The following is a 20,541-nucleotide window of genomic DNA, read 5'->3' as shown; positions in this document are numbered from 1 at the left end:
AAGCTGGTCGCTAAGTGCTCAAATTGTGATCACATGACCATGAGGGTGGTGTGGCATTCACAACTTTGAGGGTGGGTCTTAGGTTCACTTTTAGCAAGGCTGTCAGAGCTTCAAATTATCATTGAACAGTTATAAGTAAGTACTATCTGTATAGCAAACTCGCTCATGATATGGCAATATGCTGTAATACCTAATTTATATTGTTTATGGTTCATTGTGTAGTAGGACACAGACCGTTGGACTCATTCAGATAGCCATAACTTAATTTTGGTATGGGGCTTCATATGCTTTTTAGCAAACCTTTTGGAAACTTCTGATACAAAGATCTGTAGAAAACTTGGGAACCCCTTATAAAATGCCTGTCTGCTCTGCTCTTCCCTCCACCTGTTCCTGAGCCTACTGATTTATAACAAATTCTTCCATAGTCCTGCCTGATTTCAATTTGTCTTGCTGACTTGGATTGAGAGTTCCTTATTTTTTTAGCATGTATACATTGTTATTTTCATCACAGTATGTTTACCAAAATTCAGAATTGCCTCAGTACTATTTAGGAAACATTTCATAATATCTTAGTAAGGAGTCATTTTCTATGAAAAGGGATCCCTAATACTTAATGGAGCAAGAGCTGCAAAAGCTATGCTGACAGAATGGTAGATATAAATATGATACAAAACATGGAAATATCCAGTGCTTTTTTTCTTAAAAAAAAAAAAAAAAAAGGTGCCGGAACTCACACACGTCATACAACCTGTCTTGCCTACCCTACAAGGTTCCATCCAAAAAAGGTGCCGGAACTCCGTTCTGGGCGTTCTATGACAGAAAAAGCCCTGGAAATATCCAAGAAACTGAAATCCTAAGTACTCTGAGGTGGAAATAAGTATTGTTGAATTAAAAGTAGCTGGGGTCAGTCTGAACTGTATGTGTAATGTCTGTATCAGACACAAATCAACAAGATTTTGTTAATTTCCTTTAAATAGATTAGTATATAGCAACAAAAACATATTTCTAAGTACTATCTTCAAATAATGTTTTAAATGACTTTAGAAAAAGATAATGTAGGAACTGACTTTATTTTTAAATGTCTTGTCAAAACACTGGAACAGACAGTAGAGGGTGCAGTATTCATTATTTATAAAACAATCCATCTGATTTGAATGGTGAATGCAAATTATATTGGAGGCAATTTAAAAAATGTATACCTTTTGTGGTATAAAATTAGTTAAATATAAAATAAGAAATACACTGAGTTATATACCTGGGTTATATACATAACATGTATTATATACATAATATGTTTAGAGATAAAACATGAAGGATACTCATAGAAGAAATGCAATAAATAAATAAGCTTTGCTTTGCCCTATGCTCATCAAGCATCTGCCAGCTATTTATACTGCTTAGGATATCAATGTTTCACTGGGCTCTTCTTTTTTTCCAAAATAACAAAATTGTGACACTATTATACAAGAAATGCAAAAACATGCTCAAGTTATTTGTTTGTTCATCCATTTAATTTCATTGAGGGCCGCATCAGCATTGTGATTGCCCTCGAGGGGCCGGGTAGGTGTGGCCAGGGTGGGTGCGGCCTACTGGGGGGGCGTGGATGGAGTGAGTGTGGCCTACTGGGTGGGCATGGCCAGCTCTACATTGTTCACATCAAGGGGGCCTGGGCAGGAGTGGGACAGATCTGAGGGTCTCTGGCAGAAGGGGGTGGAACCAGGGCAAGCGTCAAGGCATGGTTCATTTCTTCATTCCTCACAAAGGGTAACACCTCCCCAGCATGTACTCGGGCGGGACCGACACAACGGGCTGGTTCCTCGATGTTTCTAGACGGCCTTGTAGAGCTAAGACTGAATGCGTTTCAGCATAGATGGCCACCAAAATTGTACATTGGCTCCCAGCTGGCCTGGGCCAGGGCCAAGGCAGCGGGGGCCATTCCCTCACTGTTTCCAGGATGGCTTCGCGGGCCACATGAAACCACTTTGCGGGCCGCATCCGGCCCCCGGGCCTTGTGTTTGACATGTCTGATTTAACTTGTATACTTCTGAATCCTGTAGCAATCTCGATTGTTGTACAGATAGTCCTCAACTTACAATTGGTCACTTAGCTACTATTCAAAGTTACAACAGACTTCCCTAAAGCTACTTACAACCAAGTTTTGAAGTTATGGTCACTTGCAAAAAATTTGGGTGGATTCACTCTTTTGACCAACCTCAGAGAAGCTGCAACAGTGTCCCCCTCACCTATTTCCCTCCATCCCATCTTGCCTTGTGCCTTCTTTCCCACCCTACTAGCTCTCTGCAGCCCGTGGGCCTGCTTCCCAACCCACAGAGTTGCATATCCTCCTCCCCACCCTCCATCACTAATCGTTCATTTACTTTCTGTACTGTACAGCCCCAGAGTTCGCAATGAGAGCAGGCCACTCCACTCCTCGGCTTTCTTAGGTTGGATGGCTCCATCCAGGAACTGGGCCCCATTTTTGGACCAGCCCCAATTCACAGAACCATAGGCAAAGGAGCCTGCTCTCCTCTAATGCGAGCTCTGAAGATCTACAGAAGTTAAGTGAGAAATCGAGGGATGGGGAGGAGGGTGTGGGTGGCCACTTACCTTTTGTAGAGCTCTGGAAAGGGGAAAGACAACTAGGCTGCTTCAGCATCCCTGCAGGCTACATGGCATGGTTTGGCAATGTGGCTTCTCCAAAAATGGTACCCTCATCCAGGACCATGCCATGCAACCTGCAGGGATGCCAAGCAGCAGAGTGGCCTACTATTCCCCAATATGAACTCCAGAGATCTACAAAAGGTGACCGGTGACAGAGGTAGGAGAGAACAGGAGACCCAGAGAGGTGAGAAAGCAGGCCCAAGGGCTGCAGGGACCTTGAGGTTGAAAACGGGGGTGCTTCAGGGCCTATATATAGCTTAACACATTGTGCAAAGCAAGATAAGTGTGATGTATACTGTAAACCATGATTAAGCAAGCTATTTAGTGTGTTGTATGATCCCACTGAGTTTTCAATCTGTTTCCATAATCTTGAAATACCAATGTAAATAGTTTACAAAACTTAACTATAGAGCTTTCAAGACTTCTTAGATACTGAATGTTGAGAAAGAACATACATGACTGCAAAATAACTAGTTTTCAGCTTGCCTCTTAATAGTGTCAAATAATAGTCTTTTTAAAGTAATAACAGAAATAGGTCTGCTTTGGCAGTAATTACCTCCAAAAGAGCATGCCTATTGTTTCTTGGGACTTGAACCAACTATATAACTGTCTTGAATTACCTTGCAATGTGATAAGCATTGGAGCATAATCTAAAAGCAGGATGGTAGAAAATAAACTAAGTTCTCGTATGACAACTCCCTGGCTAATCTGCAAGAGCTCAGAAAAGATTCCCCAATTCCTAACAGTTGAGTAATATCAAGAACAAAAAGGGTTTTCCTTCGTCCTCTATTTTCATCTAAATTAAATGAAGTATCTGTCCTGTATGTACAGGCTTGAATGCATAGAGCTTCCCATTGCTGTGCTTGCTTTTGTCCATTAAGGCACATTTTATACATAGCCCTAGTAAATGGACCTGGTGATGCTAGTGAAAAGCAATGTAGCTCCATTGAGCCTAATAACAACAGGGCTGTTTCTGTCTTTTTTATATGATTTGTAACTGAATATAGCCTTTATGTTCATTTGGTAGTCTCTTGTCCCTGTTTTCATATTTTGTCACCTTGAACTTGTGGTTTTCACTCACAAAGTTCCTTTTTTCATTTATTGCTTTTAGGAGTTCATTTCAAGTAAGAGAAGTTGACATCAGTAGTTGAAGGTAGTGTTTAAACTAAAGCTGGCAGAGAAGTCAGTACAGGCAAATAAAATTCATAAATATTGCTGATTGAATGTACTCCCCATTCCCCCAAAACAGAACACCTTAAAAGAGACATTATTTTAATATTTATTTTAAAAACTGATTATTCAGTTTGAACCAAGGATATTATAATAATTATACAATTATAGTAATATTGTTCAGTTGCTTGTGTACAAAGCAGCAAAAGGTGATACCTCAGTGAGTTGTCCCATTTGTCTTTTGAATTTTTCTCCCCCTTTTACCATTTTGGAATGATGTTCACTCTTCTGTCGCATCTGTCATTTATGTGGGCAGACAAACCTACTGCGGCAACCCAATGGCTTGTACATTTGTTCATAATACTAGCCCAGTACTGGGAAGCTAAAACAACTACTTCCTAGCATTGTTTAAAAAAAAAAAACCAACTCTGAGTGGATGCTGTCATCAGGACTCAAGCTTGACCCAAGAGCATTTTTTACTCATGTACAAATGGAAATGCTTTATTGGAAGACAAAGGAAAGGGTAGAGGTAAACTGAAAAACTTCTAAAAATCTGCAAATACATTCCTGGTTTTATCCAGGCATATCCACTTAAGGTTGAGAAATATCTTCTCTATTCAATACTAGCAAGTTGTTGTCAATCACTGGAGACAATACTGAAGTAGATCAATGATATGAAATAGATTCTTAGATTATTCTGCCATTGCATGTCAGTCTTCCCCAAATTGCAAGAGATAATGGATCAAATACAGGTAGTCCTCAACTTACAACAGTTTAGTGACTGTTCAAAGTTACTACGGCACTGAAAAAAAGTGATTTATGACTGTTTTTCATACTTACGACCTTTGCATCATCCTCATGGTCACACAATAAAAGTTCAGACACTTGGCAACTGACTCATATTTATAACGGTTGCAGTGTCCCAGGATCATGTGATCACCTTTTGCAAACTTCTGCCAAGCAAAGTCAACGGGGAAGCCAGATTCACTTAACAAACATGATACTAACTTAACAACTGCAGTAATTCACTTAAAGGTCGCAAAATGGGGTAAAACTCACTAAAAACTGTTTCACTTAGCAACAGAAATTTTGGGCTCAATTGTGGTCATAAGTCAATTGGAATTCTAAGAGCTGTCATCCAACATATTTGGATGGTTGGAAATGGTTGATTAAAGGAGTAGAGCAAAAATTTATAAATTTTACATAAACTTTTGCAGTTCTAAAAATAATTGCATTATGGGGAGGAAGAGAAATAAATCAGCCCATTCTTTGGGAAGAATGCATTTATGTGTCAAGCTTTGATAGTTCTCATTTCAGTATGTCCAAAAAAGAGAGAACTGGAATAGAAAAGACTGATGCCTGTATAAAATCCTCTCTGCGGTTACGCAGTTTCAGGGGAAATTTAGACCACAGAATCTGTTTTGTTGTACTTTTACTTACTTTTAGAGAGGAACCTGGATTAGCAATGAAGATAGATTGTGGCTTTGAAGTCTCATGGGTTTTTCTGAAGATTGAAATAAGAATTATTCTTTTAATGTCAAAAAAGAAGGCACAAGAATATTTTGTAACCCCATTTCTTGACAACAGTACAGATGTAGTTTATCTTCTTCCAAGATTGGGGATAGGAGGAGTTGATTTTCTAGTCTAGTTTATAATCTTGGATGGGTTCCATCCAAATATTAACCAGCTCTTACATGCAGATCATCCAAGATTGGTTTGGTGCTGTTGCTGCTTAGACAAATAGGGAAAAGCTTAGACATGAGAATCTAAGCCTAACTAGTATTTTTGTTATAATTTTAATTGAATTTTTAAAAATTACAACTAAATGTTCTTAAAATGTGTTACATATTAATAACAGTAATGTATAATGAATGTGTATGCCTATACCAGTGATGGTGAACCTTTTAGAGACTGAGTGCCCAAACTGCAACCCAAAACCCACTTATGCATCGTTGAGTGCCGGGTGGGTGTGGCCCATTGGGTGGGCATGGCTGCGGTGGTAACAGCAGACTGGGTGGGACTAAAAAGTTCAATCAATCAATTCCAACTTTGCAAGATCTTTTTTTTTCCCACGAGAAGTTGAAATTGACTGATTGAACCTTTTTTTTTTGGCACACGGCGGCGGAGGCCTAAAGTGAAAAGGTTTTATAAAACCCAGCTGAACACCTAGGACTGGGGCGACGGCACGCGTGCCCACAGAGAGGGCTCTGAGTGCCGCCTCTGGCACCCGTGCCATAGGTTCGCCACCACTGGCCTATACACACACATTCATACTAATATTATAATCAGTCTGAATGAATACCTTTTAGGATGAAGGCTTCTTCACTGAAAATTATGAGGCCATAATCTACCACACTGGTTCAGTACTATAGGTTGTCAGACAGATGCTTTTTGACTTCCCAATGTAGGGCTGAGAGAGAAAGGCTGGCCCAAAGTCATCCAACCAGCTTCCATGCCTAAGGAAGAACTAAAACCTAAGTCCTTCTTATTCCTATTATACCACACTGTCTCTCATAATTATTACATAACAGATTATGTTTAAAAATAAAACCTAAAGTTACTAAAAAAAATGTAAAACCCTCAAGCAAATAAATTATTATTCTAAAAAAAACAAAATGAAAAAGACAAAAAAAGGAAAGTAACATTTAAAATCCCATTAATTAAAAAAACTAAATTATTCAAATATACAAATTGTATTACTATTATATTGTTATTCTGAAATTTGATACTATTAATTTTAAATTCATTCAAATCATTACAATTTTATTTGAACCATATTGAGTCACACTGTTCAATTTTGTCTTCTTCAAAACAGGCTAAGAAGTGACAAATTTCCTTAAGCCCATTTTTAAAATCTAACACAGTACATAAATATCCTTCTAGAAACATATCATCACCTTTTCTCAAAAGAGTTCAACCAAGATATACTTAATGATTTTCATAAACTGAGAGTCCCAATTTTTCTTCCAAGAACTGGTTCACTTTCAGGATTTATATTTCACCAATAAGGAATTAGCAGTTGACATGTTCATGACAAATGCGTTCCTTTTTCAATTTAGAAAATATAACAGCCAACCTTTTTTTAAAGGCAAGCCAACCTCAAACAAACAGATACATCAATACCTAGTTTTCAGTCCTGTCTCCTAACTTACTAATGCTTTTACCATCTTTAATGTCTTCTGAAACAGAGTATTTGTAAATATTAACTCATGACTGGTATGAAAAAAAATCCCTTAAATGCTTCTGAAATCAATTGGTAAGACATTCTAGAGCAGCCTGGCCAGAAATGTCCCTGGGCCCCCTGATTCTGATCATTCATGGTAGGCCATTGCAGTCATATTTAGGTTTAACAATAACAGCAAATGCACTCAGCTCCAATATTCTGTGTATTTCAAATATCTCCAGATGAAAGTAAAAGTTTAAGTACTAGGATTTAAGAGCTAAGATTAAATAGATCTTGAGTCAAAGTAAAATTAACTGTTTATTCAAAATGATAAAGGAAATTTGCTTTATACAAATTAAAAGCCCCTATTTAAAAAATACCTAAATGTGTCAAAGGAACCCAGTCATTATAGTTTCTAAATCAAGGCTTAAGCCAGTGTTTCCCAACCTTGGCAACTTTAAGGGGGGCAGACTTCAACTCCCCATGGCTGGCTGGGGAATTCTGAGAGTTGAAGTCCACACGCCTTAAAGTTCCCAAGGTTGGGAAACACTGGCTTAACATATTTTGTGAACCCTAGGTAATTATGCCTTATTCAATACCTCATAATGAGAAAACCATGACTTAATTTAGAGACCCATCTTCTCTTGTCCTATCATGGAAACACTGAAATATGGGGAAATCAATGAACAGAGTGGTTGGATTTACACAGCATGAAAAACCAGGGTTTTGAAAATAGTTTGTTGCCAAAGTTATTATGTACTAGTTAGTACTAAGCAAAAATAAATGAGCTCTTTGAATATGAATCCAACAGGCCAGAAAGACTTTCACAAACACAGACTCGGTAATGAAATCTGAATCATCAGGGAAACATCATCATCAGGGAACCATCCATTTGTGCTTCACAAATGGATATTTCTATATTTTATACCCTAAAGGTCAGATCTTTTAATAAGATACAATGACATGACATTTAGCTGGCACATTTTCAGGAACTTCATACAATGAAATAGGTGAAACCAATAGTATATTTTGTAAAAAAAACACTGCATGAAATTTATCTAGACAGCAAAGCAGTAGGCAGAAATAATTATAGCTAGACTGGCCTACCTAGACATTTAAATTGAAGGTTAATCATATTTACCAAGACCAGCATATTGATATTTAAAATAAATTGCAGTACAAATGTATGTAGCTAACACCAAGTTGTTCTTTCCATTTCAATATATGGCTAATTGAGTGCCATTCTTTAATTAGGAAATAACTAATTTTGTTTCCCAGTAAAGGGGCACATAATATTCTTGCTGGATTAATCATGTATAAATAATACCCATGCCTCTTTTCTAACTATTTATCTATTAGTCCTAAAAGAATTTTTTTTAGCTTCAATTGAATTAGAATGTAAATATTTTGGGATTTTGCAAGATGGAGACTTTTGAAAATCCAGACTTTATAAGAGTGAAATGCCCTGATTCATAATTCTGGTTGTTTTTATAACACCATCATTTTTCATATACTTATTGACTGTCCTTGTTTCCTATCTATTATGCATCATGATTTGCAATATTGTGATATACTAAATAGACATAACAATTCAAATATTATGTATAAATGCTTTTTAGTTGACATTGAATGATTATAATAAAAGAATCAGAGGTGAATTTGACGGATAATTGTGGACCATTCTGAACGAATACAGTCAACTTTTTCTGCTCAGTGACTTCAATGGATGGGGTGGAATGAGATGAAAAAAATGCAGAAAAAGTGAATGGGTTATTGGAGTCTATAATGGCAGTGATGAGTGGTGTTTGCTGAGAAACAGATACATTTGTTTTAAGTATGTAATTTAAGACTACAGCTATACATGTGTAAACACAGCAAAGAAATGTATATACTACATTTGAAAACACAAATTCCTTAGTAAAGGATATGAGGGAAATTGGAGGTTCTGATTTTGGAACAGTATCAAGAGTGAACCTTGAAGGGAAATGGACATGGAAGAAAACTTAAAAAGTGAAACCAACAGGAGTGAAAGTGTCTTGACTTCAGGAACAGAAAATGTGAATCCTGTCTGAAAAAGAGTTAAGTAGATAGATCTCCCAAGAGAATGAACAGAAAGTGGATGTAAGAAAAAAAAGGATGCGAAAGCTGCCTAAAACCTAATGAAAAAAAATTCTGTTATGCCAATGGGAAGTATGAAAAATGATGTTTGGTGAAATGTTGAAGTGAAAGAGATTGTAAATAAGAGGGCATGCATTTAAGAAAATGTTGCAAGAATGGGAATGAAAAAAGATAGTATACAATGTCTGTAAAGAGAAAACTATATTTTTTATATATAATTTATTAAAAGTTGTAAAATCAAAGGTAAAAATTAATACAAATAAATGTAGAATAAAACCAAAAAAATCACGGAGCTAAAAGAACAAAAGAAAATAGAAAGAGATGGCTTTTCTTCTTTACAATAGTTATAAGCACTATTATAAATTTATCTCTCTAGGAGAGTAATAGGTTTAAAAATAAAACTAATAAAATGACTGAGGATGAAACTGAAGTGAGGAAATGTTGGACTCTTTTAGAGAAGTGTATTAAGAATGTTATGTCAGAGTAGAAATAAACGACAAAAAGGAAGTTATAGATGTGACTGTTGAAGAACAGCAAAGATGAAGGTGTAGATGTTGGAACTGAACAAATGTTAAAATATTAATCTGGTTTGTTGGCAGATGTTTAACCTGCTTAACAAGTATGAGCAGACTCCCAAGACTGTGTGGGCATTAGAAGAGCACTGTTGTTCTTTTTCTACACAGCAGAAAAGGGAGCAAGAGTGAATGCAAACACTACAGTGAGGTTAGTTTGTTCAGCATCCTTGAGAAAGTATTTGCCAGAACAAGTACAAGAGTGACAGTGAGCAAAATTTAGGTAGTGCTATAGGTTTATACCCAACAAGGGATTGTGTATATCAGTTTTTTGCTCTTAAGTAGGTGACAAAAGAGAGAAAGATCGTTTACTGTATAAAAATAACACTATATGTCTGTTATAGCATATGGACGAGGCGATTTCTGTTACTCCAGGAACTGACATAGCTCAGGGGGCAGGGCACCTCTGGATAACCTTCTTCACACTTTTTTTGTTGATCATTGAAAAGGAGCATTGATTGGCTAATGGTATCCCTGCCTGTTCCCAGCATTTTAAGATTGGCAGGTATGAAGGTGATACTCCCTGTGGAACTGTTAGGTAGCTGAAAAAATGCCACATGGAAGCGCCCTCAATTTTCAAACTGCCATGATTTTATCTATTGATCTGAGTCTGTTGATTTTATTTTGTCTTCTAAACCAAGTATAGGTAATTCTCAGCTTACAACAGTTCATTTAGTGACCATTCAAGTTACAATGGAACTGAAAAAAGTGACATGACTATTTTTCACAGTTACAACCTTTGTTGTAATCGATCATGATCATGTGATTAAAATTCAGATGCTTTAGCAACTGGTTCATACTTATGACCACTGCTGTGTCCCAAGGTCATTTAATCATCTTTTGCAACCTTTTGACAAGCAAAGTCAATGGGGAAGCCTGATTCACTTAACAACCAGGTTACTAACTTATCAACTGTTAAGTGATTCACTTAACAACTGTGGAAAGAAAGGTCATAAAATGGGGCAAAACTCACCAAATGTCTCACTTAACAACAGAAACATTGGGCTCAATTGTCATTGTAAGTTGAGAACTGTAGAGCTGGTTGTGTTTTAATTGACCAGATTGAATTTATTGATGGAATGAGTCTGCTAAATAATCTAATCATATCACTGTTGCTTTGTTTATTCTATTCTTTTTTTAGTTCTATCACTTTTGCACCAATCCAATTTTTTCCTATCAACTCAGCTTTGCCTACGCTTTATACTTATAAAACCCTAATATTTCCCTTCTGCAAATAGTCGTAGTATATTTTTTGACAAAATATGACATACGTTAATTGGATAATATGTTATTTGTTATAACATCCAATCCTCTTCTCTCTTAGGTTAGAATATGTATTTTATATTGTGAGGAAAACAAATTTAAATAAGAATGTAAACAGGATTTATGACAAGGCAATTAAGATGATCAATGAAAAGAAGTTTTATATTAATGTGGTTATTATTTGCAGAAACATGAGAAAAATGTTTATATTTAATTGTCATTTATTTAAATAAAAACTGTATTAATTTAAGGTTGGCAAAAGAGAGTATTGTTGGAAGAAGAGGAAATCAAGCAAAGCTATTATATGGACTATTATATAGAAATTGTTATTGATTGTTTTTTAAACACTAACCCAGACAACATGATGTTTACCAAATATTAAGGTGTATGTTAAACATTAATAAAACATATTTTTTAAAAATTGCAGTGGCCTTATTTTCCTAATATGTTCGGTTTGGTCATTTGGAGTTGGAGGGAAGAGACAATGGTTGTAGAAACACCAAAAAGTAATCAGTTAAACCAGTCAAGTATCTTACCACATTTAGTCATGGACCCCCAAACAAGCAGCCCATGGACATTCTTCAAGATATTTATTGTGGCCTACAAATCACTTTCTGGAAGGTAGGACACTGCCTAGAAATGTTAGGATTTTCACTGCAACATAGATGCACAGACTGGGCCACAATACTAGCCCAACCTAATGTGTCTTCTGGCAATTGACAGCCCTGTTTGGCTGAGCTGGGCAGATCCAGCTTCAAGGCAGTGACAGGCATTCTGAACAGGAACAGGAGCAGGAGCAAGCCTGCCCAGGGGGAATAGATTACAAGGATGGAACTGTCCCAGGAGGAGGAGGAGGAGGAGGAGGAGGAGGAGGNCCACACTTGGAATACTGCATCCAGTTTTGGTCACCACGATGTAAAAAAGATGCTGAGACTCTAGAAAGAGTACAGAGAAGAGCAACAAAGATGATTAGGGGATTGGAGGCTAAAACATATAAGGAACGGTTGCTGGAATTGGGTATGTCTAGTTTAACGAAGAGAAGGACAAGGGGTCACATGACAGCAGTTTTCCAATATCTCAGGGGCTGCCACAAAGAAGAGGGAGTCAAGCTATTCTCCAAAGCGCCTGAAGACAGGACAAGAAGCAACGGATAGAAACTAATCAAGGAGAGAAGCAACCTAGAACTAAGGAGAAACTTTCTGACAGTTAGAACAATTAACCAGTGGAACTATCTGCCTCCAGAAGCGGTGAATGCTCCAACACTGGAAGTTTTTAAGAAGAAACTGGACAGCCTTTGTCCGAAATGGTATAGGGCTTCCTGCCTGAGCAGGGGATTGGACTAGATGACCTCAAAGATCCCTTCCAACATTATTATTATTATTATTATTATTATTATTATTATTATTATTATTATTATTATTATTGTGAAGGGTAAGAAAAGATGCAAAGAAAGAAGAATATGCTTCTGCCCAGCTATTGAACTAGATCCTCATGTAGCAGTCATAATAATTTTGAATTTGAGATTCCTGAATTAGCACAAAATACTCCCAATCATGCACAGAGTAAATTAACTCTGTTCAGTTAATCATTTATAAGAACATTTGAACCCTGTAAATCACGGGTGTCAAAGTCACCATGTCACATGACGTATCACGCCATATTGCTACTCTTTTTGCATTGCTGGCAATGGGGTGGGCGCAGCTTCGGTATGATGAAACCGGCCCACGGGCCGGCAGTTTGACACCCCTGCTGTAAATCAACCCAATTTTTATACCAACATTTTTTTAAAAAAGAGAAAGAGTATTTCTATATCACAGAGCATTCCTTTCCATTGAAGCAAATAAACAAACATGCAAACAAAAACCTCTAAAACAAAAATCCTGCTGCCAAGATTAGGCAGAGCTTCCCAACATGTATTATTTGCAGTAGCCAAGCTGCTCCTCCTCCTGCCTGTCTGGATGGTGGGAAGTGACCAATGATGTCCATACCATAAGATTTAATGCAAAGAATAAAAGTCAGTCCCTGAAAAAGTAGATGAGATCTCAGTAGGTCCCAAAGCAGTGACTTTTGACTCAGTTATTTTGAATCTATGTTATGGGAATATTTGATTTGGTGGCTATTGGCTTGTGCATGTTGCAGAAATGAGGCTGTTGTGAGCATGCTCTGTGTATTTTGTGCACTGAGCGAGAGCAGATCCCCTTTACTGTATTTATCAGAAGATGTTTCTGGCATTTTTTTTTCTGTGTGCCCTGAATTTCATTCGTGAAATTTCAAATATTAAGATTACAGTTTGGCCTGCAGTTTGAAATTCATGCCTGCATTTCAATGTGCCACTGAGATTAATAGAATAATCGTGTAAATCACTATTATTTCAATAGTACAGTTATGCATATATTGACCTATGGACATGGGTCACACTGAATACCTTTATTTGTAATCATTTTGGAACTTTGTATCAAGAGACAATAATCACAGGCTCACCATTACAGGAGAGGCCACGATTTGTTTCAGTCATTTCCTCTTTTTTATCTAAGCATTCCAGCGTTTTCCCCAGGAAATTCTTTCCTATTCATTTTGAGTGTCTTTCAGGGAAGCCAACAACATGAAAGTTCTGAAAAATGTTGTCTTATTTTGACATCATAATCAGATGTTTCCCCTTTCTTTCAGCTTTCAGAGAAACAGCCCAACAGCCTTCAGAATTAAAAAGAAGAAGAAGAAGAAGAAGAAGAAGAAGAAGAAGAAGAAGAAGAAGAAGAAGAAGAAGAAGAAGAAGAAGAAGAAGAAGAAGAAAGAGAGAGAGAGAGAGAGAGAGAGAGAGAGAGAGAGATGGAAAGAGCCTGTGTAACTGTGTGCAATAAGCAGAATTCGGCAACCTAGTTCGACTGATAAGACTTACTAATACAGGGACCATACAACATGCTTAACTGAGTCTTGGTCGAGAGATAAATGTGTCATTCGAACTCCAAAACGAAACTAAGTGACTGTGTCCACAAACCCTGCCAAGGCTAAATTTGATTAGAAACAGACCTGCATCTTTTGGAGTTAAGCTAACTTCACCCAGTGAACTAAACTCTCAGTGTTGTTTGAACTCCTGATCTCAGGATGACACCTCCCACCTATCATTTACTGTATAATAGAGGCAAAGACTATAATCTACAGTTGTTCCAGTTTTCACTCCTGGTGCTGAGGCTCTCCAAAGTAGCACCAACCCAGTCCTATTGGTGCAAAGATGAGCAAGCAAAAGAAATTCTGAAACAATGAGTTTCTGGGGTGTAGAAATGCAACATAACTTAAATTAAAATACTTTTAAAAATTTCAAATTTTAATTTATTTGGCTACATGGGATGCACTACTCTTAGGCCTGCTTTAATAGATTGCCATCTGCTTTTTTCTACTTTAATAAGATTCCTCTTGAGGAACAGCTAATTGAATATTTTTGGAGTAAACAAGAAAAGCTTATTTCATTTATCAAGATTTATAGGTTGTTCAGATATATACATAACTATATACATACATGCCCAATTGCAAGTCCCTCTCAGAGTAAGCAATGTTACGCAAACTAGGGAAAAAAACTAAAAAATGGGAAACCACTAAAAGGTTTGAGAAAATATATCTCACACCAGCTTAACACCAACATTATCCATTTGCAATGAGATAGTAGGTTTTATAATATAGGATACTCCAATTTTCCAAATACTTTGTATGTTATTCAAATTTATCTCTGTAAAATGTTCTAATTGTCAATTATGTGTAATTGTTGATTTGGACTTATAAAAGCTTTTTTCAGTACTTTCAAAACATCTGATCCAAACAAGAAATATAATAATATGCTTTAATTACATGTATGGCCATTCATTTATTTATATTTTATTTGCACTCTTTCAGAAATTGTACAGATGTGGTTTCTAGCTAACTGATTAACAGTGATTATCCAATATTTTACCCATTCCTCTGACCATTTGCACACCCTTTCATATCCAATTTTAAATAAGAGCTCTTCTAAAGCATCAAGTTCTCATGAAAACTATTGACAATTTTAATTTCTTAGCAATAAGGCCTCAATATGTATAACTTAAGTGCAACAAATTTAACAGTATTTTTATATAATGTTAAAGTATTTGCCAAGATTTCAATGATGCCAAGTAATAACTCCTTGAGCTCGTAAAAGTATGTTTTCAATATTATTTTCATTTCAATATATTACTGATAGCAATATCTTATATTCAGTTGCTAAGGCCCAAATATTCAGAATGACCCAGGGTGTCTTCTTAAATATATCAATGTTTACAGCACCATACTAAATATTAAAGGAGATAAGAAGCATCCTTGCCTAGTTTCAATATCAGAAACATTTCTTTTTCATTCAAAAAATTAAAATGTGATGGAAATCCAGTTTGTTTATAGTCTATATTGTGGTATTCCAAATGCTTTTTCTACATACAAAGAAGCCAATGCTTCTATTTCATTATTATAATACAATGCTAAAATGATTTAACATTGTTGGAAATTTGATGTGCTTTCATAAATCAAAAATTGTGCAAGATGAATTGTTGAAAGTAATGCTTTTGGTAGTCAAAGTAGCTGTCATAACCCAATAGCTATATCCAATAAGGGCAATTTGGATAATAGCTCACACAACTGTACCAACCTCATAATATGATATGGATAATCCCTTTTTCAAAAGACCTCTTATATGTTGCTACAAGGGAGCAGCCAGATTGTCTTATAGTTTTTATACCACTCAGTGGGGATCCTGTCTGATTTCCTTCAGAGGCCTTTTTGAACTTCAGTTTTCCAATGATATAAAATACCTTCTGCAATTTTAAGAATGCGGCTAAGTCGTATATTAGATTTTTTTAATGTTAAGAATGCTCTAAATGAGTATATTAGATTTTTGGAAGATTAATTCTGATCTTCAAAATTAATGACAAATGTATCCAATTTATGGTTTCTAGCATAAACATCACAAGTTTAGCAATGCCTTGTACAGCCTATATTTTGGGGCAATAATCAAGTACAAGACAATGTTAATCTAGATAGATAATTTCATCTTTAGGCCAATTTTCTGAAGATCTACTTTTGTTTCTTGAGGGACCAGGGCATTGTTTCATGTTCATATTCATAGACATCACAGAGAAAGGGGGAAAAAGGGGAGGGGGAAGAGTTGGAAGACTACATGGGGCTTATTCTTTATCAAGTATAGAAAAGAAGCATTTTTAACAATGAAGTATCAGAAAATGTTCAAAAAATGCCAGTAACAATCTTAAATATCCCAGTGTAGGAAAATCTGTTTCAGATTTTAGCAGGGAACTCGTGCTAAAACCACTTGCAGAAGCACAATTGAAAATAATAGTTCTTTAAATATTCAGTCTTATGCAGTTGAAGGAAATAAGCAGTTTCATCTTCCTGAATCCCTAATATTAGCCAATTGGGAAGATCATAAATGCTGTCTAGAACTTCCTGTCCTAACATCTCAGAGTGATGTGATGAAAGACTAGAACCTTCATGAGCTTCATACAATGGACATTTTCTATTTCTAAAGTGGAGTTTCTTTTTCTATATAATATTCATAAATACATATGATTGTTGCCTGGCTTCAGAAAAAGGAAATTTGTACATCATAAAAATTGCTTCCTATTGGAGTGTGAATAACTCAACTGGTAGCAAATTGGCTGTTTGCCACTCAACATTGAAGTATTGAAGTGTGTCTGTAACTAGAACTCTACAACTCTTTTTTGGTTATCACCTGCCCAGCTGTGGGATGAGAAGAACAGACCTGACGGAAATATGTCACACAACACATTTGATTGTCTTTTATTATCTGACAGTTGATAAATCATTCCAGGTTCAAGGGTCTCAAGACACCTTTTTTAGGTTCATCCCGTTCCATAACTAATAAGACAATTGTGTGCTGGAATTTAGTTACTCCTCTGCCCTTAAACTGAAGGATGTTAAAACTTTCTTATAAAATTTCAGGGCACAAAGCTAGATATTATTGTGAGGGGAAGTTACAAAAGGAAGCAGTCAGGGTGTAGATAAGAGAAACAAAGGAAGCCGCTTTCTGTCGCTCAGGATATTTCTCTGTCTTGTCCAGTTTTGTCCATCTCAGAGGTGAGCACCCTAATGCCCTTCAGCTATTAGATTCCAGTTCCATTAGCTCTATCCAGTATAATAAATACTGAGGCCCAATGGGTTGTATTCTAATTGGAAGTGACCCAAACAATAGAACAGACTGCGTTTCTGACATCATCTTTCAATATGCCCGTGTATTAAATGAAAACACCAAGAAATCTGTGCAAATCTTATACTTTAATTAATACATTCTCCCCGTGCAGACTTGGAAAAAAATGGATGGTAGTGACCATGATAGAAGAAGATTTTGTTTTTTTGTAATCATTTTATCTTATGGTATCTTATTGACATTGCTGACAATCCTGACAAGCGCAGGATTGGTACTAGCCAAACTTTTCAGGTGCTACATGCTGTAATTCATAAACTGAGTCTGAAAATACACCATCACTGTATACCAATATCTTCCCTCCTTCCTTCCTTCCTTCCTTCCTTCCTTCCTTCCTTCCTTCCTTCCTTCCTTCCTTCCTTCCTTTCTTCCTTCCCCACCTTTATCATTTTTATAAATAACTCAAGGGGGTGAACATATCCAAACACATCTTCCTCCTCCTATTTTTCTCACTACAACAATGCTGTGAGGTGGGTTGGACTGAGAGAGAGTGACTGGCCCAGGGTCACCCAGCTGCTTTCATGGCTAAGATGGGATTTGAACTCAGTCTCCTGTTTTCTAGCCTGGGGCCTTAGAACAAAGCCAATACCATAGAGGCCTGTCAATAGCAAAATAAGTATGCCTTCTTATAGAGGAAGGTTTTTCTTTTTCATCTTAAAATGTATCTGGATGATTATTATTGCATTAAGATCAAACACCTCCACAGAGTTGGAAATGATCCATCAAAGATCTCCGACTGCGTGCTCCAGTATACAAGTATAGAGATGCCAATTATAAAGTCCTCACAGGCATCATAGACTCAGTTTTACAAAATAACACCATCTGCCATTCATTCAGCTTCCTACGCTTATATTTTACTACTGAATAAAATAAAGCAAGTAAATGGGACGAATATGTGTGCTAAAAGATTATTACCGCTCAGCCAGATCCAGTTCAAGGATGGTAAAGCTGGGGGTTTGTATCATCCCTGTCCATTGGTTATGACATTTGTGATGATTGTTGTATCCATCCATTTCCAGAAAGTTACAAGCCAATGAACACTTGTCTCATTCTTGATATCTTTAACATTTGGACCACTTGTGGCTGTCCAATTTGCTGTGAGTGACTGTAACTCAGTGTTTTCCAATAAAAAAATGAGCAGAGCATCTTTAGGAGAGGTTAAAACAAAAGTTGTTGGCTGCAATTGATCATAAGGTTGCAACTGTCATGTTGATGTTTTTGATTCTCTTGTAACCATCTTTGCTTATCACTTAATATTTATAGTATTTATATTTACAGTAATTATAAGCAATAAAGTTTTCAGTGGATTAAATGAAAAACATATTAAATATACAGTTTCTTCTTTTCTGACATTACAGTGCTATAACTCATGTCTGGTGATAATGATTCCATCACTATGAGTTAAAAAAAACAAGATTCAAACATCTCATTGAAAACAAAAATGCAAAATTTTACCATTAGAATTTAAACCATTTAACTTTTGTTTAGGAGTTTCAAATATCTTTGGAACAGTTTGCCACATTTTAGCTTGCTTGAACCATCATTGATTTCTTCCAGCTAAACCTTTTCTTCCGTGGCTTAGATGTATTTAGCATGAATCATGCTCACGAATACGCCCACAGTTCCAAAGTACAGGTATTCAGTGTGATAAAAATAAACAAGAGCCATTGTCTGTGTTTGCTCTAACCCAGTTCAAGTGCCACACTACCTAGAGCCATTCAGATATGGGTCTGTGCCTCAGCTGATTTTTATCATCAGGTTTCACATACTATGTTAAATATAAAACCATTATCAGGTTTCACATACTATGTTAAATATAAAACCATTATTTTTGAGATTAAATATGATTAGTTATTCTCACATCATATTGAGTAATATGCTCCTGTTTAAAAATCACAATGATTAAGGTCACAGAACATATTGAGCCAAAATCAAAATGGCCTACATTTTGATTTAGAACAATATGCAAACTCAAACACAGATGATTTCTGCTAGGAGGACATTAGTATAGCAAAAGTCATTTTTGTCTCATGAAGCTCCAATGTTGTTTAAGATCACTGATTTTTGTCAAATAGTTTCTCCTCATAGCACTTTCATTGTGGATACATTCAAAGGTTTTTACTTGTGGGACAGAGCCACTTCTCCTTATGAAAAATCACGTATTTGAGGATCTTTCAGTTGAAAGGTATGTAATAAACTTTTTGGCTAAAACTCCAATCTGGAGGAGTGTCCTATGGCTATGAATGGCATTCATATATAGTGCAGAAACACAATGTGTGTAGTTATATCCTAATGTGTTGTGTAAATCTTAATTTATGCCATAAACCATGGAGAAGCAAATTATAACAGTGTATTATTTGAACCAACTCTGTGTACATGTCTGCTTCTTCACCAAATGGTTAGACCAGGGGTAGGCAACCTTGGCTCTTTTATGACTCGTGGACTTCTACTGCCAGAATTCCTGAGCCAGCACAGCTGAGAGTTGAAGTCCACGAGTCATAAAAGAGCCAAGGTTGCCTACCCCTGGGTCAGACCATAGGGAATGTTCAGAGATGCTCTATTATGCGAAAGGAACTCAGTTCCACTGCCAACAAAGATGCTGAAACAAATATATTATAAAAAGGTCAAGCCTTTTGTACCCCTTTAAAATTTGTTGTTGCATCTAACAAAGCGGAAACACTAAGAGCCACATGAGACTATGGTGGTCCCTCCCAGCTATCAAAGGCACAGAGTTTCCTCCACATGCTGAACAAGTTTACAGTGTTTCCAAAGTACACAATCAAAACCTTTCTCCATTCACGTTGTTCCCTGAAATGAACACTTCACAAAACTACAATTACTAACCTTTGCCTTCCAAATTGTCCTATTGTTGTAAACTGTTTTCATGTGTGTTCCAGTTATTATTTATATCAGGATCATTTGATTTTCACTGTTTTTTAAGGAGCTCAATCTTTGTTGCTTTTAGGAAAACCAGGTCTATAAAGTATTGGCATGTGCCAATTAACTGGGATTACAAAATAGAGAGATTACAGCAGAATCTTGAAAAACAGTGAGTTTTCTCCAACTTCTTTTATTCCAAACACAATCAAGGCAAGAATATTTTGAATTGTTTTGGCAGCTTCCCCTTTGTAAATTTTGTAAATTATAATTCTACCCAAATTCGACTTGTGTGTTTGTTTGTTTTATCATATTTATATGACTGCCCATCTCACAAACAATTATTTCTGGGTGGCATACAACAAAGCAAAACAATATATACAGACAAGAATTAATACTATTATTAAAAACATTTTTGTGTGTGTACATTGTGTGTGTTTTAGTTTTGTGCCTTTTATAATTTTACAGCAGATGTTTAT

Source organism: Protobothrops mucrosquamatus, unplaced genomic scaffold (genome assembly GCF_001527695.2).
Source record: "Protobothrops mucrosquamatus isolate PMUCROS unplaced genomic scaffold, P.Mucros_1.0 scaffold762, whole genome shotgun sequence".
Taxonomy (NCBI): Eukaryota; Metazoa; Chordata; class Lepidosauria; order Squamata; family Viperidae; genus Protobothrops; species Protobothrops mucrosquamatus.
This window is presented reverse-complemented; position numbering follows the sequence as displayed.